General features: G+C 45.1%; 1 long non-coding RNA gene and 1 pseudogene across 1 annotated transcript in view; one reads left to right on the plus strand and one right to left on the minus strand.

Annotated features, from left to right (window-relative positions):
- Positions 1 to 23108, plus strand: part of LOC135967710 (uncharacterized) — a 39582-nt gene that overhangs the window by 5042 nt on the left and 11432 nt on the right. The window lies entirely within an intron of this gene.
- LOC123569601 (U7 small nuclear RNA) lies at positions 15927 to 15980 on the minus strand (annotated as a pseudogene).

Raw genomic sequence — 23108 nt, forward strand, 5'->3', positions numbered from 1 at the left:
AGAACCTTAAAGTAGAGAACCTTATAGGCCCTTCATTTCTTAAATGTCCCATAAGGTCCTTAGATTATTATTATTATTATATATACTTTTTTTTTTTTTTTTGAGATGGAATCTCGCTCTGTCATCCAGGCTAGAGTGCAATGGCACAATCTCGGCTCATTGCAACCTCTGCTTCCCGGGTTCAAGTGATTTTCCTGCCCCAGCCTCCCAAGTAGCTGGGATTACAGGCATGTGCCACCACGCCCAGCTGATTTTTTAAATATTTTTAGTAGAGACAGGGTTTCATCAGGTTGGCCAGCCTGGTCTTGAACTCCTGACATCAGGTGATCTACCCACCTCGGCCACCCAAGGTGCTGGGATTAGAGGCATGAGCCACTACGCCTGGTCTCTAAGAAGTTTTATCTCTATCCCAGCAACTAGTTTCTTTTCCAGGATACATCAATTATTACTATTCTCTCTCTCTTTTTTTTTATTTTTATTTTTTGAGGTGACATTGTGCTCTTGTTGCCCAGGCTAGAGTGCAGTGGCACCATCTCGGCTCACTGCAACCTCTGCCTCCTGGATTCAAGCAATTCTCCTGCCTCGGCCTCCCAAGTAGCTGAGATTACAGGCATGTGCCACCACACCCAGCTAATTTTTGTATTTTTAGTAGAGACGGAGTTTTACCATGTTGGCCAGGCTGGTCTCGAACTCCTGACCTCAGATGAGCCACGCACCTTGGCCTCCCAAAGTGCTGGGGTTACAGGTGTGAGCCACCATGCCCGGCCTATTATTACTATTCTCTTGCAGAATCTTCTATAGACTATTTCTGCATATATGATCATATATATCATATATATACATATATATATTCAGCACTTTCCTGTTTTCAGTTATTAATATGTTTTATGGATAGTTCCATATCAATACATGTAGAACTGCCTTGTTTTCCAATATATGGGTCTACTATATTTGTTTAACCAGTTCCCTATCAATGAACACTTACAGATTACAATTTAAATCTCATGGGGGAGGAGTTGCTGAAGACAAGTGGGATTTTTTTGTTTTTGTTTTTTGCTTTTGAGGCAGGATCTTGCTCTGTTGCCCAGGCTGGAGTGCAGTGGCTCAATCAGGGCTTACTGCAGCCTCGAACTCCTAGACTCAAGCAATCCTCCCAACTCAGCCTCCAGAGTAGCTGGGACCACAAGTACACACCACCACGCCTGGCTAATTTTTAAATTTCTTGTAGAGACAGAGTCCCAGCCATGGGGTTTTGCCATGTTGCCTAGGCTGCTCTTGAACTCCTGGGCTCAAGTGATCCTCCCGTCTTGGCCTCCTGAAGTGCTGGGATTACAGGAATGGGCCATAGTGCCCAGCCTTATCAGGAAAGTATTTCTATACCACTTCTTCAAACAGGAATGTCAGAATTTGTGGATGAGTCTAGTTATGTCCCAGAGGTAGTCCAGTGAATACATCTCTGACTCATTTAACGCCTCCTTAACGGATGATTTCTGTAAAAGGGCCCTACCCCTGCATGCCTATGTTGGAGAAAAATCTGCATCAACAAGTTTCTCTCACATTCCTTTTCTTACTAAATGCCAACTAAGTCCAACAGGTGGCATGCTGGGGCTCGGTGTACTAGCTCTAGCAGCACAGATGCCCCAATCTGGAGCAGAGCAGTCCTTTCCAGAGCATTTCACTCCATTCCAGTGAAAATAAGCAGTTTCTCTTCATTGGTAACTGCATTCAGCATGCCATTGCCTGCATTCAGGGTTGTTGGTTTGCATTTTCCATTGCTCACTCTATTTGCTTGCTGAAAGGCACACTGTTTCATTGTGTGCTTTCAGCCACTGAGACAGAATCCATAAAAGGGATAGTGAGGTCAAAGCAAACAACCCCTTTGGCCCAGAAAAAGGACACTAGGATGCAACATGTCAGCAGCTAGAATCTCACAGGGTGCTCTATTGTATTCTTCCATCCATCCACTTGTTCAATAAAACATGACTACTTAACACCGGCCTGTTACTGGGCTAGGGACTTTAATGAGGATAAATCAAGTCTAGTCCTTTTTTTTTTTTTTTTTTTTTGGAGACAGAGTTTCACTGTTGCCCAGGCTGGAGTACAGTGGCGCCATCTCAACTCACTGCAACCTCTGCCTCCCAGATTCAAGTGATTCTTCTCCCTCAGCTTCCCAAGTACCTGGGACCACAAGCACCTGCCACCACATCTGGCTAATTTTTGTAGAGATGGGATTTCGCCATGTTGGCCATGGCTGGTCTTGAACTCCTGACCTCAGATGATCCGCTTGCCTCAGCCTCCCAAGTATTGGGATTATAGGCGTGAGCCACTGCACTTGGCCTTTTTTTTTTTTTTTTTTTTTTTTTTTGAGGTGGAGTGTTGCTCTGTCACCAGGCTGGAGTGCAGTGGTGCGATCTCAGCTCACTGCAACCTCCACCTCCCGGGTTCAAGTGATTCTCCTGCCTCGGCCTCCTAAGTGGCTGGGATTACAGGCGCACAGTACCACGCCCAGCTAATTTTTGTATTTTGAGTAGAGTTGGGGTTTCACGATGTTGGCCAGGCTGGTGTCAAACACCTGATCTCAGGTGATCCACCCGCCTCAGCCTCCCAAAGTGCTGGGATTACAGGCATGAGCCACCACGCCCGGCCACCCTTAGCCTTTTTTTTTTTTGAGATGGAGTCTCGCTCTGTCACCCAGGCTGGAGTGCAGTGGCGCGATCTCTGCTCACCGCAACCTCCGCCTCCCGGGTTCACCCATTCTCCTGCCTCAGCCTCCCGAGTAGCTGGGACTACGGGCACCCGCCACCACGCCTGGCTAATTTTTTTCTATTTTTAGTAGAGACGGGGTTTCACTGTGTTAGCCAGGATGGTCTTGATCTCCTGACCTGGTGATCCACCCGCCTCGGCCTCCCAAAGTGCTGGGATTACAGGCGTCAGCCACTGCGCCTGGCCTTTTTTTTTTTTTTAAAAAAAGACAAGGTCTCATTCTGTTGCCCAGGCCTGAGTGCAGTGGTGCGATCTCGACTTGCTGCAGCCTCGACTTCCTGAGCTCAGGTGAGCCTCCTATCAGCCTCCCATGTGGTTGGGACTACAGCTGCATGCCACTACACCTGGCTATTTTTTCGTAGAGATGGGATTTTGCCATGTTTCCCAGGCCACTCTTGAACTCCTGGGCTCAAGTGATCTATTCACCTCAGCCTCCCAAAGTGCTGGGATTACAGGTGTGAACCACTGCACCCGGCCAGGTGCATAGTTTCTGACGCAGCTGAAAGCTCCCCCCCAGCATAGGGAAAGCAGTCACTACTCTCAGGAGGAATGGGGAAGGGTTCACAGGTGAGGATAGGTACAAAGGAGGGGGAAAGGACCTCCTCCCAAACCCAGTATCTTGCGTCGTGAAAGGGCACTGGGGAATAGCCGAGCACTGCTCATCTCCTCTTATCATGGTTCTTATCAGTTTGCATTTAGGGAGATCCAACAAAGGGTGTAATATGTAATTACGCTCTGTTCAGTTTTGGATCGATGCTGGGAGAGATCCCGGGGAGATGTGTGTTTTGTTAATAATAAACAGTTGGGACAAATGACGTATCTTCACATTGAGGCAACCATCTCACATGGGAGGCTAGCCCTCAGCAGCTGGCTCACAGCTGCCACAAACAACAGTGATTTTTTTTTTGGCCAGCTTTATAGGCACTATTCTTGTCTCTCTGATACATGTATATGAAAAATGCCTATAATATTCGTATATTTCTCTTCCTCAAAATCCTTCCTTTCTTTGCCTTCAAATATTAATATATAGGGTAACTTCCCTGAACCACAAAACAGTCAAAATTATTTATTAAGTGCTAATTTATGCATAGTTTGGTGCTAGAAACCATCCAAAGGACACAACCAGCACTTTTGCTGTGGAGTGGGAATTTTAGTTTCAGAAGAGCAGTGAATCAGGCTAACAAACAGAAAATATAAAAAAAACAGGAGAAGGGGGCTGCAGAAAATAAAGCAAAATACATATTGTTTTAAGAGCCTGGGCAAAGTGGTAAAACCCTGTCTCTACTAAAAATACAAAAATTAGCCAGGCATGGTAGTGTGTTTCTGTGGTCCCAGCAACCCGGGAGGCTGAGGTGGGAGGATTGCTTGAGCCCAGGGGACAGAGGTTGCAGTGAGCCAAGATTGCACCACTGCACTCCAGCCTGGGTGAGAGAGTGAGAACCTGTCTCAAAAAAAAAAAAAAGCAAAACTAAGACACCCTAGATTCCACCAATTATTTATCCTTTTCTTTTCTTTCTTTCTTATTTTTTTTATGTTGTTGCCCAGGCTGGTCTCAAACTCCTAAGCTCCTGTCTTTGCCTCCAAACTGCTGGGATTACAGGCATGAGCCACCACACCTGGCTTCCTTTTCTAATTTTCTTTGAACTCTGTGATTTAGCACTGCTGACCAATTTACCTTTGAAATTCTTCCCTCTTAGCCTTGGACACTGTACTATTTTTATTTATTTATTGTCCCATTTGCTAGCTTATTTTTTCTTCCTTTCATTTTCTTTTTTAAAATAGCTTTATTGGCCGGGCGCGGTGGCTCAAGCCTGTAATCCCAGCACTTTGGGAGGCCGAGACGGGCGGATCACGAGGTCAGGAGATAGAGACCATCCTGGCTAACCCGGTGAAACCCCGTCTCTACTAAAAAATACAAAAAAATGTCTGTTCATATCCTTTGCCCACTTTTTGATGGGGTTGTTTGTTTTTTTCTTGTAAATTTGTAGACATTTCTCAAAAGAAGACATTCATACAGCCAACAGACACATGAAAAAATGCTCATCATCACTGGCCATCAGAGAAATGCAAATCAAAACCACAATGAGATACCATCTCACACCAATTAGAATGGCGATCATTAAAAAGTCAGGAAACGGCCGGGCGCCGTGGCTCAAGCCTGTAATCCCAGCACTTTGGGAGGCCGAGACGGGTGGATCACGAGGTCAGGAGATCGAGACTATCCTGGCTAACATGGTGAAACCCCGTCTCTACTAAAAAATAAAAAAAACTAGCCGGGCGAGGTGGCGGGCGCCTGTAGTCCCAGCTACTCGGGAGGCTGAGGCAGGAGAATGGCGTGAACCTGGGAGGCGGAGCTTGCAGTGAGCTGAGATCCGGCAACTGCACTCCAGCCTGGGCGACAGAGCGAGACTCCGTCTCAAAAAAAAAAAAAAAAAAAGTCAGGAAACAACAGGTGCTGGAGAGGATGTGGAGAAACAGGAACACTTTTACACTGTTGGTGGGATTGTAAACTAGTTCAACCATTATGGAAAACAGTATGGTGAGTCCTCAAGGATCTAGAACTAGATGTACCATATGACCCAGCCATCCCATTACTGGGTATATACCCAAAGGATTATAAATTATGCTGCTATAAAGACACATGCACACGTATGTTTATTGCGGCACTATTCACAATAGCAAAGACTTGGAATCAACCCAAATGTCCATCAGTGACAGACTGGCACATATACACCATGGAATACTATGCAGCCATAAAAAAGCATGAGTTTGTGTCCTTTGTAGGGACATGGATGCAGCTGGAAACCATCATTCTTAGCAAACTATCACAAGAACACAAAACCAAACACCGCATGTTCTCACTCATAGGTGGGAACTGAACAATGAGATCACTTGGACTCGGGAAGGGGAACATCACACACCGGGGCCTATCATGGGGAGGGGGGAGGGGGGAGGGATTGCATTGGGAGTTATACCTGATGTAAATGACGAGTTGATGGGTGCTGACGAGTTGATGGTTGCAGCACACCAACATGGCACAAGTATACATATGTAACAAACCTGCACGTTATGCACATGTACCGTAGAACTCAAAGTATAATAATAAAATTAAAAAAATAAAACAAACAAACAAACAAACAAAAAACTAGCCGGGCGAGGTGGCGGGCACCTGTAGTCCCAGCTACTCGGGAGGCGGAGGCAGGAGAATGGCTTAAACCCGGGAGGCGGAGCTTGCAGTGAGCTGAGATCCGGCCACTGCACTCCAGCCTGGGCGACAGAGCGAGACTCCGTCTCAAAAAAAAAAAAATAGCTTTATTTATTTATTTATTTATTTATTTATTTATTTATTTATTTTTATTGAAACAGGGTCTTGTTCTGTTGCCCAGGCTGGAGTGCAGTGGCAGATCACAGCTTACTGCAACCTCAACCTCCCAGGCTCAAACAATCCTACCACCTCAGCCCCCCAAGTAGCTGGGACTACAGGCATGCACCACCACACCTGACTTATTTTTGTATTTTTGTAGAGACACGGTCTCACTATGTTCTCCAGGCTGGTCTCGAACTCCTGAGCTCAAGCAATCCGTCCGCCTCAGCCTTCCAAAATGCTGGGGTTACAGTCGTGAGCCACTGTACCCAGCTAATTTTAAAAAATTGTCGTAGAGAAGGGATCTCTGCTGTTTCCCAGGCTGGTCTACAAACTCCTAGGCCTGGCTTCCCAAAGTGTTGGGATTACAAGCATAAACCCGTATATTTGGGGGGAAAAAAAGCTTTTAATACTACTTTCAGAGGTTAAACAATAGAACTTTATTGAGGTAGAATTAACATACCACACAATTCACCTAAAGCATACAACTGGATAGATTTTACCATATTCACAAAGTTGTGCAAAGAATCAACTTTCATCAGCCCCCAAAAAGGGGGGAGACTTTATTCTAAAGAATGTTTGCAAGGAGGGGAAAGAGATTGTTGCAATAAGGGGAGGGAGTCAATTGCAATAGGGAGAAGGATCTGCCCATAAGGTCTGCAAATGTCTTAAGGGCTAGACCTTTTTCCTATTACAGAGAGGAGTAAACAAAGCTAGAAAGAACGGGGTGGGGTGTAGAGAATAGGAGGAAAGTGGCCTGATGAGAGAATAGATCAGAGAATGTTTTACCCTGAGGTCAGGCTATTCTCAGGAGGGATTGTGTGCTGGCTCTGGGCCAGAGTTCAGGGCCTGGAGGAAGAAGAAAAGCTTAAACAACATGTGTTGTTGTTTGTTTTGGAAACGGAGGAGTTTCGGAGTTTCCCTCTTGTTGCCCAGGTAGGAGTGCGATGGCACGATCTTGGCTCACAGCAACCTCCGCCTCCCAGGTTTAAGAGATTATCCTGCCTCAGCCTCCCAAGTAGCTGGGATTATAGGAATGCGCCACCACGCCTGGCTAATTTTTTGTATTTTTAGTAGAGACAGGGTTTCTCCATGTTGGTCAGTCTGGTCTTGAAGTCCCGACGTCAGGTGATCCGCCCGCCTCAGCCTCCCAAAGTGCTGGGATTACAGGCTTGAGCCACCACGCCCGGCCATTTTTTTTTTGAGACGGAGTTTCGCTCTGTCACCCAGGCTGGAGTGCAATGGCACGATCTCGGCTCACTGCAACCTCCGCCTCCCGGGTTCAAGTGATTCTCCCACCTCAACCTCCTGAGTAGCTGGGATTACAGGCACATACCATCACGCCCAGCTAATTTTTATATTTTTGTAGAAACGGGTTTCACCATGTTGGCCAGGCTGGCCTTGAACTCCTGACCTCAGGTGATCTGCCCACCTTGGCCTCCCAAAGTGCTAAGATTACAGGCGTGAGCCACCTCGCTGAACCAACAAAATGTGTTTAATGAGCATTTTGTTCATTGTCATCAGTGTTGGGAAAACCAGTTTAGCTGGTCATTCATGAGGCAAAGAATAAGAATTTGAAGTTCTATGTCTATCCCTGTCATAGGTAAACAATGGGGGGCATCTGTGAGTCACATGGGGAAGGGTGGTTCTTGGCAGTAAACAAAAACATGGGGGACTCCTTTAACCTTGGATGTTTTCCAAGAGCACAGGGCTTAGGTGAAATTCACCACTGTTACCCCACACCCATTAGCTGTCACTCCCCACTCCTCTCTTCCCCTGTCCCCTAGCAACCAATAAGTTTTAAGTCTCTATAGAGTTTGCTGTTCTAAACACTTCATATGAATGGAATCATACAATTTGTAGCCTTTTGTGTCTGGCTTTTACTTAGCGTGTTTTCAAGGTTGATCTATGTTGTAGCATTTACCAATACTTCATTCCTCTTTATGGTTATATTCCATTGTATAAATATGCCCACGATGTTTATCCATTCATCAGTTGATGGATGTTTGAGTTGTTTCCATTTTTTTTGGTTTTTTTTAGAGACAGTCTCTCTGTTGCCCTGTTGCCCAAGCTGGTGTGCAGTGGCACAATCATGGCTCACTGCAACCTCAAACTACTGGTCTCTAGCCATCCTCCTTCCCCAGCCTCCCAAGTAGCTTGGACTACCGGTCACAACTGGCTAATTTTTTTTTTTTTTTTTTGAGACGGAGTCTCGCTCTGTCACCCAGGCTGGAGTGCGGTGGCCGGATCTCAGCTCACTGCAAGCTCCGCCTCCCGGGTTCACGCCATTCTCCTGCCTCAGCCTCCCGAGTAGCTGGGACTACAGGCGCCCGCCACCTCGCCCGGCTAGTTTTTTTTTTTTTTTTTTTTTTTTTAAGATAGAGTCTTGCTCTGTCGCCCAGGCTGGAGTACAGTGGCACCATCTCGGCTCACTGCAACCTCTGCCTCCTGCGTCCAAGCAACTCTCCTGCTTCAGCCTCCCGAGTAGCTGGGATTACAGGTGCGCACCACCATGTCCAGCTAATTTTTGTGTTTTTAGTAGAGACGGGGTTTCACCATGTTCGTCAGGCTGGTCTCAAACTCCCGACCTCATGGTCCATCCACCTCAGCCTCCCAAAGTACTGGGATTACAGGCATGAGCCACTGTGCCCGGCCTAAACCAAATGTCTTTCCTCAAAAACTAGAATGCTTCTTGGTTTATTTCTGTTGATGGTGGGATCATCCTATCAATCACCAGAGACTCCAACCTTAGAATTATATTTATCTCCTCTCTTTCTCTCACCTACTAAAGCAAATGAAATCCCAAGTCCTAGCCGGGCGCGGTGGCTCACGCCTGTAATCCCAGCACTTTGGGAGGCCGAGGCGGGCGGATCACAAGGTCAGGAGATCGAGACCACGGTGAAACCCCGTCTCTACTAAAAATACAAAAAATTAGCCGGGCGCGGTGGCGGGCGCCTGTAGTCCCAGCTACTCAGGAGGCTGAGGCAGGAGAATGGCGTAAACCCAGGAGGCGGAGCTTGCAGTGAGCCGAGATCGCGCCACTGCACTCCAGCCTGGGCGACAGAGCGAGACTCCGTCTCAAAAAAAAAAAAACAAAAAACAAAAACAAAAAAACAACAACAACAAAAAAAGAAATCCCAAGTCCTGCCTTCCTTCCTTCATTATCACTCCCCTGTAATTCCCATTCCTGTGACTGTCCCTCTGATCCTGTTACCAGCTGATGGCTGCACTGTTACTGTACTTTCCTAATTTGTCTCTGTGTCTCCAACCTTTTCCTTCCAATTCATACTGCATTTTAGAATGAAAATTGATTTGAAAAAATGTAAATGATAGTTTGGAAGGGGCTGGGACTAGAAAAAAGGAGATCTAACAGGAGACTACTGCAATAGTCCCAGCAGGGGAAGATGATCATTTGAACTACAGCAATACAGGGCACAGAGAGAGGACTGATGGGTGAGCACTATAGCATGAAAACCATTAGGGCTTGGTGAATGAGTACATGTAGACACTGAAGGAGAAGGAGGAGTCTAAAATATTACAATTTTGGCTGAGCACAGTGGTTCATGCCTGTAATCCCAGCACTTTGGGAGGCCGAGGCAGGCAGATCATTTGAGGTCAGGAGTTCAAGAACAGCCTGACCAACATGATGAAACCCCGTCTCCACTAAAAATAAAAAATAAAAAACCCCAAAATTATCCGGGTGTGGTGGTGCATGCCTGTAGTCCCAAGCTACTCTGAAGGCTGAGGCAGGAGAATTGCTTGAACCCAGGAGGTAGAGGTTGCAGTGAGCCGAGATCACACCACTGCACTCTGGGCAACAAAGTGAGACTCTGTCTCAAAAAAAAAGAAAAAGAAAAAATTGGCAAATAAAGGGAAACAATGAAGCATTATTAATCCTACCTTTTCTGGCCAGGTGAAGTAGCTCATGCCTGTAATCCTAACGCTTTGGGAGGCCGAGGCGAGTGGATCACTTGAGGTCAGAAGTTCAAGACCAGCCTGGCCAACATGGTGAAACCCCGTCTCTACTAAAAATACCAAAATTAGCTGGGCATGCTTGTGCACGCCTGTAATCCCAGCCACTCAGGAGGCTGAGGCAGTAGAATCGCTTGAGCCTGGGAGGCAGAGGTTGCAGTGAGCCAAGATTGTGCCATTGCACTCTAGGCTGGTGGACAAGAGTGAAACTCTGTTCAAAAAAAAAAAAAAATTTTACCTTTTCTGTTTGAATTGTACCTCTGTGTAACCAAATAGTGGCTGGGTGAAGGACAGCGCTTATTTATATAACAATTTCAGCTCATGAATAAAGAAGGAATGATGGATTTAGAATGTCACTATTTTGTGGCCTCTAGTGAAAAAATGAGCTAATGATCATTAATGCCCGCTAAAATTATTAGGCAGAAAATTGATGGGGAACTCTATAATTATTATAATATCAAAGTAACAACTCAACCCACTCATTAATCTTTTTTTTTTTTTTTTTCTGAGGCGGGAGAATGGCTTGAGCCTGGGAGGTTGAGGCTGCAGTGAGCTGGGCTTGTGCCACTGCACTCCAGCCTGGGTGACAGAGTGAGACCCTATCTCAAAAAAAAAAAAAAAAAAATTTAAGTATGATAGCAGCATTGTGGTTATGTTTTTTAAAAATTCGTACATTTTTGAGATATATACTGAAGTATTTACAGATGATATGATATCACATCTAAGATTTGATTCACAATAATTCTGGCGGAAGAAGATGGGATACAAATGAAACAAGCTGGACTATTTGTTATGATTATGGTTGAAGCTGGGTGATATGTACATAGGGATTCGTTATCCAGTCTACCTTCTGTATCCTTAGGTTTCACACCCATGGATTCAACTAACTGTGGATAGAAATTATTAGGAAAAAAAATTTCCACAAAGTTCCAAAAAGCAAAATATGAATTTGCCAAATACTGTGTTGAATCCACAAAAATGAAGTGATGTGTGGTCATTGTATTAGGCCTAAGCTAGAGATGATTTAAAGTATATGGGAGGATGTGCATTAGGTTATATGCCAATACTACTGCCCTGCCTTTGCCTTTGCCTTTGCCTTGCCTTGATTTTTTGAGACAGGGTCTTACTCTGTCTCCCAGGCTGGAGTGCAGTGGCATGATCTTAGCTCACTGCAACCTCCGACACCTGGGTTCAAGCGATTCTCCTGCCACAGCCTCCCGAGTAGCTAGGATTACAGGTGCCCACCACCACACCCGGCTAATTTTTGTATTTTTATTAGAGACAGGGTTTCACCATGTTGGCCAGGCTGGTCTCCAACTCCTGACCTCAAGTGATCTGCCAGCCTCAGCCTCCCAGAGTGCTGGGATTACAGATATGAGCCACCACACCTCACCTGAAGTTTCCCATAATAAAAAATACTAAGGTTGTTTTGAGGATGAAATGTGTTGACATCTGTAAAGGGACATATCAAAATGTTTGATACACGATGTGTGGTAAATAATGTGCATGACCCTTTTCCCTTTCTCTCACTTGAACCAATTGAGAACTGCTGTTCAAAGAGACTGTTTCTGTTAAACCCATTTTGTTGCACAAGAGAAGAGCCCCTTCCTTTCAACTTTCCAGTTGGAACCAAGACCAGATCTTTCAAACGAGCCACTCTCAGTAAACGCAGTAAGTGTTTTGCAGCTGTGCATATTAAAGCAAAACCATTTCATTTGTGGAATCTGGCCCTTTTCCCAGGAAACGGTGTTTCCATTTCACAACCTAACAGAACAGGAAGAGTATAAACTCTTGTTCAGATACAGATTCCTTGTGCTCCACTTAGATTTCCACATTTCTACTGGGCTCTGAGTGTGAGAGTCCAGCTGTGCGCTGGTGGAGTGACTCATTTTTCCATGGAGACATGTATTCCTATGAATCCCAGGGGCCTCTGATTGGTATGAAAGAACAATCAGCACAGATGTAGTCCATGGAACCATCATATGACTTAAGAGAGATGATTTAAACGGCTTTTCCATGGTCTTAAATTGAAAGAGGCAACTGAGCTATTCAGATTATTCATATGCTCCAAACCCTTTAGTGTTTACAAGTGGCTAAGAGTGGCTACTTGAGACCACAAAGGAATATTAATACAAGAGAAGCAAAAGCATAATCTGTATTCTTTGGATGTTTAAAAATCTCAATAAGGGCTGCGCGTGGTCACTCATGCCTGTAATCCCAGCACTTTGGGAGGCCGAGGCAGGCAGATCATTTGAGGTCAGGAGTTTGAGACCAGCCTGGACAACATGGCGAAATCCCGTCTCCATTAAAAATACAAAAATTAGCTGGGCATGGTGGAGCACGCCTGTAATCCCAGCTACTCAGGAGGCTGAGGCAGGAAACGGTTGCTTGAACCTGGGAGGCAGAGGTTGCAGTAAGCCAAGATCATGCCACTGCACTCTAGCCTGAGTGACAGAGTGAGACTCTGTTTCAAAAAAAAGGCCAGGTGCAGTGAGTCACGCCTGTAATCCCAGCACTCTGGGAGGCCGAGGCAGGTGGATTGCTTGAGGTCAGGAGTTTGAGACCAGCCTGGCCAACATGGCGAAACCCCGTCTCTACTAAAAACACAAAAAGTAGCCAGGCGCGGTGGTGCACGCCTATAATCCCAGCTACTTGGGAGGCTGAGGCAGGATAATTGCTTGAACCCGGGAGACGGAGATTGCAGTGAGCCAAGATCGTGCCACTGCACTCCAGCCTGGGCGACTGAGTGAGACTCCGTCTCAAAAAAAAAAAATCTCATTGAGGAAATAAATGCTAAGAAGTTAAGAAGTAGAAGAAGAATTCCCAAACAAGCAAATTATATCCAATACAAATGGATATAAAATATATCAATCAATGTTTAGCAGCTCCAGGATAAGAGTAATCAAAATTGAAGTGGCTATCCGGAAAAACAATTCACTTTCATTGTTTTGTTGTTTATTTATTTTTTGAGATGGAGTTTCGCTCTTTCACCCAGGCTGGAGTGAAGTGGCACAATCTCAGCTCACTGCAACCTCTGCCTCCCGGATTCAAGCAATTCTCCTGCCTCAGCCTCCTGAGTAGCTGGGATTATAGGCACCCGCCACCACGCCCAGCTACTTTTTGTATATTTAGTAGCAATAGGGTTTTATCATGTTGGCTAGGCGGCTGGTCTCGAACTCCTGACCTCAGGTGATCTGCCCACCTTGGCCTCCCAAAGTGCTAGGATTACAGGCATGAAGCACTGCGCCCAGCCAAAAAATTCACTTTTAAAATGCTTAAATTATTTTAAATTTACAGAGGTTTTTTTTTTTTTTTTTTTTTTTTTTCTTGAGATGGAGTCTTGCTCTGTCGCCCAGGCTGGAGTGCAACCTCTGCCTCCCGGGTTCGAGCAATTCTCCTGCCTCAGCCTCCTGAGTAGCTGGGATTACGGGTGCATGCTGCCACATCTGGCTAATTTTTTTGTATTTTAGTAGTGACAGGGTTTCACTGTGTTGCCCAGGCTGGTCGTGAACTCCTGAGCTCAAGCAATCCGCCCGCCTTGGCCTCCCAAAGTGCTGTCATTACAGGCGTGAGCCACCGATCTCAGCCCAGAATTGTTTTTTAAAGCACAAAAATATTATTTCTTCATGAACTATTTGCAAGCAAGTTGACAACCTGACAAGTTTTATCACCCCCAAATATTTAGTGTGTATTTTCTCCAAACGCACATACATAACCACATAGACAACATACATTTCGGAACCATAATACAATAATCAATATCAGGAAATCAATCCTCAGCAGCTGATAAAATTTCACCATTTATCCCAATAATGTATTTTATGCATAAATGATCCAATTAGACGCAATGCTTAGCAGTTACTGCATTGCTTTAGTCTCCTTCCGTCAGGGAAATAGTTCCTCATTCTTTCTTTGGCTTTCATAACCTTGACACTTTTGACGATCATAGGACAGTTAATCTGCAAAATGTTGCTCAATTTGGTCTTGTCTGATGTTTCCTCCTGATTAGATTTAGGATATGTATTATCTTTGGCAGGAATAGCATGAAAGGGACGCTGTGCTCTCATTGCATCCTGTCAGGTGGTACACAATTTTGATTTCCCCATTACTAGTGATGTTAGCCTTGATCATTAGGTTAAGGTGGTATCTGCCAGATTTTCCAGTGTCAGGTTATCTTTTTTTTTTTTTTTTTTTTTTTTTTTTTTTTGCGACGGAGTCTCGCTGTGTCGCCCAGGCTAGAGTGCAGTGGCCAGATCTCAGCTCACTGCAAGCTCTGCCTCCCGGGTTTTTACGCCATTCTCCTGCCTCAGCCTCCCGAGTAGCCGGGACTACAGGCGCCCGCCACCTCGCCCGGCTAGTTTTTTGTATTTTTTAGTAGAGACGGGGTTTCACCGTGTTAGCCAGGATGGTCTCGAACTCCTGACCTCGTGATCCGCCCGTCTCGGCCTCCCAAAGTGCTGGGATTACAGGCTTGAGCCACCGCGCCCGGCCATCTTTTTTTTTTTTTTGAGATAGAGTCTTGCTTTGTTGCCCAGGCTAGAGTGTAGAGACACGATCTCGGCTCACTACAACCTCTGTATCCTAGTTTCAAGTGATTCTCCCACCTTGGTCTTCCAAGTAGCTGGGATTATAGGCAAGCGCCACCTCCCCTGGCTAAATATATATATTTATATATTTAGCACATACACATATGCATATATGTGTGTGTGTATATATATTTATTTTGGTAGAGACGGGGTTTTGCTATGTTGCTCAGGCTGATCTAGAACCTCTGGCCTCAGGCTGGGTGCTGTGGCTCAAGCCTGTAATCCCAGCATTTTGGGAGGCTGAGGTGGGCAGATGACTTAAGGCCAAGAGTTTGAGACCAGCCTGAGCAACACTGGCAAAACCCTGTCTCTACTAAAAACACAAAAATTAGCCAAGTGTGGCGGTGCACACCTGCAGTCCCAGCTGCTCAGAAGGGTGAGGCAACAAATCATTTGAGCCTGAGAGGCAAAGGTTATAGTGAGCCTAGATGGCGCCAGTGCACTCCAGCCTGGGCAACAGAGGAGACTCCATTGCAAAAATAAATACATTAAATTAAATTAAATTAACACAATAAATAAAACCTCTGGGCCCAAGTGATCCTCCTGCCTCGGGCTCCCAAAGTGCTGGGATTACAGACGTGAACCACTTCACCCGGCCTTATTTATTTATTTATTTGAGACGGAGTCTCACTCTGTCGCCCAGGCTGGAGTGCAGTGGCACAATCTCGGCTAACTGCAACCTCTGCCTCCTGGGTTCAAGCAATTCTCTTGCCTCAGCCTCCCGAGTAGCTGGGATTACAGGCGTACACCACCATGCCCAGCTAATTTTTGTATTTTTAGTAGAGATGGGGTTTCACCATGTTGGCCAGACTGGTCTTGAACTCCTGACCTCAAGTGATCTGCCCTCCTTGGCCTCCCAAAGTGCTGGGACTACAGCCACTGTGCCCAGCCCTTATTTATTTTTTTGAGACAAAGTCTCACTCTGTTGCCCAGGTTAGAATGCTGTGATATGAACATGGCTTACTGCAGCCTCAACCTCCTGTGCTCAGAAATCCTCCCACCTCAGCCTCCCAATTAGGTAGGACTAAAAGTATATGCCACCTTACCTCACTAATTTTTTTGTGGGTTTTATTTATTTATTTATTTATTTATTTATTTATTTATTTTTGTAGAGACAGGATCTCCCAGGCTGGTCTCAAATTCCTGGGCTCAAGCAATCCTCCTGCCTTGGCCTCCCCAACTGTTGGGATTACAAGTATGAGCCACTATGCCCAGCTTATTTAAAAAAAAAATTTTTTTTAGAGAGTTTTCTGGTGAAAACCTGCTAAACAGATTCTCAAAGAGCTGTAATACTTGATTTATTTGACATTTTAATTTTTAGTCTGAAATTTTCATTTCCAAATTTTCAATTTCTATTCACAAAATTCTTTTTCTTTTCTTTTCTTTTCTTTTCTTTTTTTTTTTTTTTTACAGTTTTTCCTCCTCTACTGAGGTTTCTTTTCTTTTTTCTTTTTCTTTTTTGAGACGGAGTCCCACTCTGTCACCCAGGCTGGAGTGTAATGGCGTGATCTCGGCTCACTACAACCTCCACCTCTCCGGTTCAAGCGATTCTCCTGCCTCAGCCTCCTGAGTAGGTGGGATTACAGGCAACTACCTTCATGCCCTGCTAATTTTTGTATTTTTGTAGAGATGGGGTTTCACCATGTTTGCCAGGCTGGTCTTGAACTCCTGACCTCCGGTGATCTGCCCAAGCTGGCCTCCCAAAGTTCTGGGATTACAGGCATGAGCCACTGTGCCTGAGTGGAAAGTTCTAAAATTAATTGCGGCTATGGTTGCACAATTCTGTGAGTATTAAAAATTGTTGACTTGTATGCTCTAAATGGGTGAGTTGTATGGTATATGAATTATATCTCAATAATTACAATAAAAGATTCATCAGTTTTGAAAATAGAACATATATATGCATTTTTTTCCTTTTCTTTCTTTTTTTTTCTTTTGCAGAAACAGGAACTATGTGTCCCAGGCTGGTCTCAAAATCTTGAGCTCAAGTGATCTTCCTGACCCAGCCTCCCAAATCACTAGGATTACAGGTGTGAGCTACCATGCCTGGCCTGAAAATAGAATATATGGAAATAAAATGATAAATTCAATACATGAAATCACCAAATTTGGAGGAGACCCTAAACTGAATGAAAACAGAAATTAACTCATGTTACAAATGAACACCAAAACTGTACTGAAGCAGAAGTGGTATGGGAATAGTAATTAAGAAACTATGTTGAGCATATTATAGAATTAAGCAAATGATATATAAAAGAAGGTGGAAGCTAGAGTTCTCACTGTAGGAAAAAAGTAGATTTAGATACGAATTAGGGAATACAAAGGAGTCTTAGATGGGTGGAACTGGAGCTAGAGGCATCAGTATAAACCCATAATTTCATATACAGCTATAGAGATAGAGCTAGAGGTTCAGCCTCTGTGTGTTAAAGGCTTAGAAGCACTAACACAATGTAACAATGAGCAGGCTTGGTACCAAGATCTTGGTTTCTAAATGTTATTCCTCACAACAAAGAAACAGCTTCTTAGAGAAATGGATGACTTTAGGGCTGGAACAGGGAAATTATAAGGTAAGCTTGAAATATCCTGTTGTGATGGAAATTAAGGAAGTCCCTCCCATCCCCTGCCACCCCCAACACCCTAGCAAAATGATGGGAATATGTCAAAAAACACAGGAGGAAGTTCCATTTCCAATCATGGCTGAGCAATTCCCATCACACCAAGTCTTCTGTAAACAGGAATGATATACTCAGAGCAAAATATTAAAGAACAAACAAACAAAAACTACCTGAAGTCATTAGCAAGCAAACAACAGGAGGAATATACTGCACAGAGGTGGATACCTGGAAGAGAAGAGGACTGAATGGGTTTCCCGTGTTTTACAGCTTTTAGTCTAAGGGAAGTCCAAAGTCTGCAAAGTGAGCGGTTAAAACAAAGCTGGGGGTAGTGGTGTGTGCCTGTAGTCCCACCTACTCAGAAGGCTGAGGTGGGAGGAAACCCTGAGCCCAGGAGTTCAAGGCTGTAGAGCACTAAGATTGTGCCTGTGAATACCCACTGTATTCCAACTTAGGCAACACAGTAAGACCTCATCTCTTTCTCTTTTTTTTTTTTTTTTTTTTTTTGGAGACAGAGTTTCACTCTGTTGCTCAGGCTGGAGTACAGTGGTGTGATCTCAGCTCACAGCAACCTCTGCCTCCCAGGTTCAAGTGATTCTCCTGCCTCAGTCTCCCGAGTAGCTGGGACTACAAGCACCTGCCACCATGCCCGGCTAATTTTTGTGTGTTTTTAGTAGAGACGGGGTTTCACCATGTTGCCCAGGCTGGTCTTGAACTCCTGACCTCAGGTGATCCACCCATTTCAGCCTCCCAAAGTGCTGGGATTACAGGTGTGAACCACTGTGCGGGAGATCTTATCTCTGAAAACAACAACAACAACAAAAACAAAACAACAAAAACCCAAACCCGGCAGTCTTACTAGCTTGAATTGTTCAGGGCAACCCCAGCAGGTGGCAATAATGGGAGGAAATCCTATCAAAATAAGAGCCACAGAGAGGGAGGCTCAAATTCTGTGCATAAACTATAGTCCCAGCTACTCGGGAGTTCCAGTACCTGTAGTCCCAGCTACTTGGGAGGCTGAGGTGGGAGGCTCGCTTGAACCCTGGAAGTCAAGGCTGTAGTGAGCTGTGATGATGCCACTGCAAGCCAGCCTGGGTGACACAGAGTGAGACCCTGTTTAAAAAAAAAAAAAAAAAAAAAAATTCAGAACTTTAAAAAAATCACCCTGAAAAGAAACCCCGTACCCTTTTATTATTTTTTTCACTTTTTTGACTTTATTATTTTTTATTTATTTATTTATTTATTTATTTATTTATTTATTTATTTTGAGACAGAGTCTCGCTCTGCCGCCCAGGCTGGAGTGCAGTGGCGTGATCTTGGCTCACTGCAAGCTCCACCTCCCGGGTTCACGCCATTCTCCTGCCTCAGCCTCCCGAGTAGCTGGGACTACAGGCGCCCGCCACCTCGCCCGGCTAGTTTTTTTGTATTTTTTAGTAGAGACGGGGTTTCACTGTGTCAGCCAGGATGGTCTCGATCTCCTGACCTCGTGATCCGCCCGTCTCGGCCTCCCAAAGTGCTGGGATTACAGGCTTGAGCCACCGCGCCCGGCCTATTATTTTTTCTTTAAAACAATATTTATTCTTTTTTGTTGAGACTGGGTGTCACTATGTTGTCCAGGCTAGTCTTGAACTCCTGGGCTTGAGACATCCTCCTGCCTCAGCCTCCCAGAATGCTGAGATTACAGGTGTGAGCCACTGTGTCTAGCCAAGAAACCCTTTAGCCATCACGTTCCATTCTCTCCATCACCCCAGCCCTAGGCATTAATAATCCACTTTTTGCCTCTATAGATTTGTCTACTCTAGACATATCATATAAATGCTATCATATATGTGGTCTTTTTTGACTGACTTCTTTCACTTAGTATGTTTTCAAGGTTTATCTATGTTGTAACATGTATCATTACTTCATCCCTTTTTATTGCTGAATAACATTTCATTGTATGGATATACTACATTTTATTTATCCATTCATCCATTGTTGAACATCTGGGTTGTTTCCAATTTTGGGCTATTGTGTATAATGCTGTTATGAACATTTGTGTACACATTTTCTATGGACATTTAGTTTTTTTTTCTCTTGGGTGTATACCTAGGAGTGGAATTGTTGGATTATATGGTAACTCTATGATAAGCCTTTCAAGAAATTGCCAGATTATTTTCCAAAGTAGTTACCCCATTTTACATCTTCACCAGTAGTGAATGGGGGTTCCAATTTCTCCATATTTTCACCATGAATCTTTTTAAGAAAACAGATTATTGAGGAGGTCAGGCATTCGAGGCCACCCTGGCCAACATGGCGAAATCCCTCCTCTAATAAAAATACGAATATTATTGGCCTGGGGTGGTGGCTCACGCCTTTAATCCCAACACTTTGGGAGGCCGAGGCGGGCGGATCACGAGGTCAGGAGACTGAGACCATCCTGGCTAACACAGTGAAACCCCATCTCCACTAAAAATACAAAAAATTAGCCTGGTGTGGTGGCGGAAGCCTATAGTCCCAGCTACTCGGGAGGCTGAGGCAGGAGAATCGCTTGAACACAGGAGGCGGAGGTTGTAGTGAGTTAAGATCATGCCACTGCACTCCTGCATGGGTGACAGAGTGAGACTCCATCTCCAAAACAAAACAAAACAAAAAACAAATATTAGCGGGCCATGGTGGTGCATGCCTATAATCTCAGCTACTCAGGAGGCTAAGGCAGGAGTATCACTTGAACCCGGGAGGCAGAGGTTGCAGTGAGCTGAGATCGTGCCATTGTACTTCAGCCTGGGCAACAGAGCAAGACTCTGTCTCAAAAACAAAACAGGTTATTGATATATAATTCATATACCACACAATTCACTCAAAGAGTGCAATTCAATGGTTGTGGTATATCATGTTAATTTTTTAAATTGTGGTAAAATATGAAAGTTGCCATTTTAACCATTTTTTATATACATATATATATACATACGTGTGTGTGTGTGTGTGTACATATATATATATATATATTTTTTGAGACGGAGTCTTGCTCTGTTGCCAGGCTGGAGTGCAGTTGCGCGATCTCGGCTCACTGCAACCTCTGCCTCCCGGGTTCAAGCAATTCTCCTGCCTCAGCCTCCCAAGTAGCTAGGACTATAGGCGCATACCACTATGCCCAGCTAATTTTTGAATTTTCAGTAGAGACAGGGTTTTACCATGTTGGCCAGGATGGTCTCGATCTCTTGACCTCGTGATCCTCCTGCCTTGGCCTCCCAAAGTGCTGGGATTACAGGCGTGAGCCACCGTGCCCAGCCATATATATATATAATTTATTTATTTATTTATTTATGTATTTTTGAGACAGAGTCTCGCTTTGTTGCCCAGGCTGGAGTGCAGTGGCGCGATCTCGGCTCACTGCAAGTTCTGCCTCCCAGATTCACACCATTCTCCTGCCTCAGCCTCCCAAGTAGCTGGGACTACAGGCACCTGCCACCACGCCTGGCTAATTGTTTTGTATTTTTAGTAGAGACAGGGTTTCACTGTGTTAGCCAGGATGGTCTCGATCTCCTGACCTTGTGATCCTCCCGCCTCGGCCTTCCAAAGTGCTGGGATTGCAGGCGTGAGCCACCGCACCTGGCCTATATATATATTTTAAATATAGAGATGGGGCCTTGCTCTGTTGCCCAGGCTACTTTTGAACTTCAGGCCTCAATCTATTCTTCCGCCTCAGCCTCCTAAAGTTCTGGGATTGTAGAAGTGAGCCACTGTGCCTGGCCCCCATTTTAACCTTTTTTTTTTTTTTTTGAGATGGAGTCTTGCTCTGTTGCCCAGGCTGGAGTGCAGTGGCATGATCTTGGTTTACTACAACCTCCACCTCTTGGGTTCAAGCAATTCTTCTGCCGCAGCCTCCCGAGTAGCTGGGATTACAGGCACCCACCATCACACCCAGCTAATTTTTGTATTTTTAATAGAGATGGGGTTTCAGCATGTTGGCCAGATAGTGCTTGAACTCCTGATCTCAGGTGATCCACCTACCTTAGCCTCCCAAAGTGCTGGGATTACAGGTGTGAGACACCATGCCCAGCCTTAACCATTTTTTAATGTACAATTCAGTGGCATTAATTACACTGACAATGTGCATAACTATCACCACTATTTATTTCCAAAATAAAAGAGAAACTCTGTTCCCATTAAGCAATTCTCCATTCCCCCTTTCTCCTAGCCCCTGGTTACCTGTAATCTACTTTCTGTCTCTATAAATTTGCCTAGTTTAGTCTAGATATTTCACTTAAGTGGAATAATACAATATTTGTCCTTTTACAATCTGGCTTATTTCACTTAGCATGTTTCCAAGTTTCATCCATGTTGTAGCACGTGTCATACTTTCATTCCTTTTTTTTCTTTTTGAGACGGAGTCTCGCTCTGTCGCCCAGGCTGGAGTGCAGTGGTGTGATCTTGGCTCAATGCAAGCTCCACCTCCCAGGTTCATGCGATTCTCCTGCCTCAGCCTCCCGACTAGCTGGGACTACAGACACCCACCACCATGCCCGGCTAATTTTTTGTATTTTTTAGTAGAGACGGGGTTTCACCGTGTCAGCCAGGATGGTCTCGATCTCCTGACCTCGTGATCCGCCCGTCTCGGCCTCCCAAAGTGCTGGGATTACAGGCATGAGCCACCGCGCCTGGCCCATTCCTTTTTATGAAATTTAATTTAATTTAATTTAATTTAATTTAATTTAATTTTATTTTATTTTTTGAGACGGAGTCTCGCTCTGTCGCCCAGGCTGGAGTGCAGTGGCCGGATCTCAGCTCACTGCAAGCTCCGCCTCCCGGGTTCACGCCATTCTCCTGCCTCAGCCTCCCGAGTAGCTGGGACTACAGGCGCCCGCCACCTCGCCCGGCTAGTTTTTTTGTATTTTGTAGTAGAGACGGGGTTTCACCGTGTTAGCCAGGATGGTCTCGATCTCCTGACCTCGTGATCCGCCCGTCTCGGCCTCCCAAAGTGCTGGGATTACAGGCTTGAGCCACCGCGCCCGGCCAATTTTTTTTTTTTTTTGAGATGGAGTCTCTGTCGCCCAGGCTGGAGTGCAGTGACGCGATCTCGGCTCACTTTAAGCTCCGCCTCCCGGATTCACGTCATTCTTCTGCCTCAGCCTCCCGAGTAGCTGGGACTACAGGCGCCCGCCACCACGCCCGGCTAATTTTTTTTGTATTTTTAGTAGAGACGGGGTTTCACCGTGTTAGCCAGGATGGTCTCGATCTCCTGACCTGATGATCCGCCCGTCTCGGCCTCCCAAAGTGCTGGGATTACAGGCGTGAGCCACCGTGTCCGGCCAAAATTTAATTTTAATATTAAAGACTATTTCAGTCCAGGTGCGGTGGCTCATGCCTATAATCCCAGCTCTTTGGGAGACTGAGGTAGTCAGATTGCTTTGAGCTCAGGAGTTCCAGAACAGTCTGGGCAACATGGCCAAATCCCGTCTCTACTAAAATACAAAAATTAGCCGGGCATGACGGCAGGCGCCTGTAATCTCAGCTACTCAGGAGGCTGAGGCAGGAGAATCGCTTGACCCTGGGAGGCAGAAGGCGGAAGTTGCAGTGAGCCGAGATTGTGTCACTGCATTCCAGCCTGGGCAGCAGAGCAAAACTCTGCCTCAAAAAAAAAAAAGAAAAAAAAAAAAAGAAAATTATGTCGTCAGAGTCCTAGAAGGAGTAAGAATGTAAGACCAAAAACTTATTTAAAGAAATAATGGCAGAAAATTTCTCAAATTTGACAAGAGACGTAAAACTACAAGTTCAAGAAGCTGAGAAACCACAAACATAAGCTCAAAGAAATCTATGCCAAGACACGTA

Source organism: Macaca fascicularis, chromosome 16 (assembly GCF_037993035.2).
Source record: "Macaca fascicularis isolate 582-1 chromosome 16, T2T-MFA8v1.1".
NCBI classification, from domain to species: Eukaryota; Metazoa; Chordata; class Mammalia; order Primates; family Cercopithecidae; genus Macaca; species Macaca fascicularis.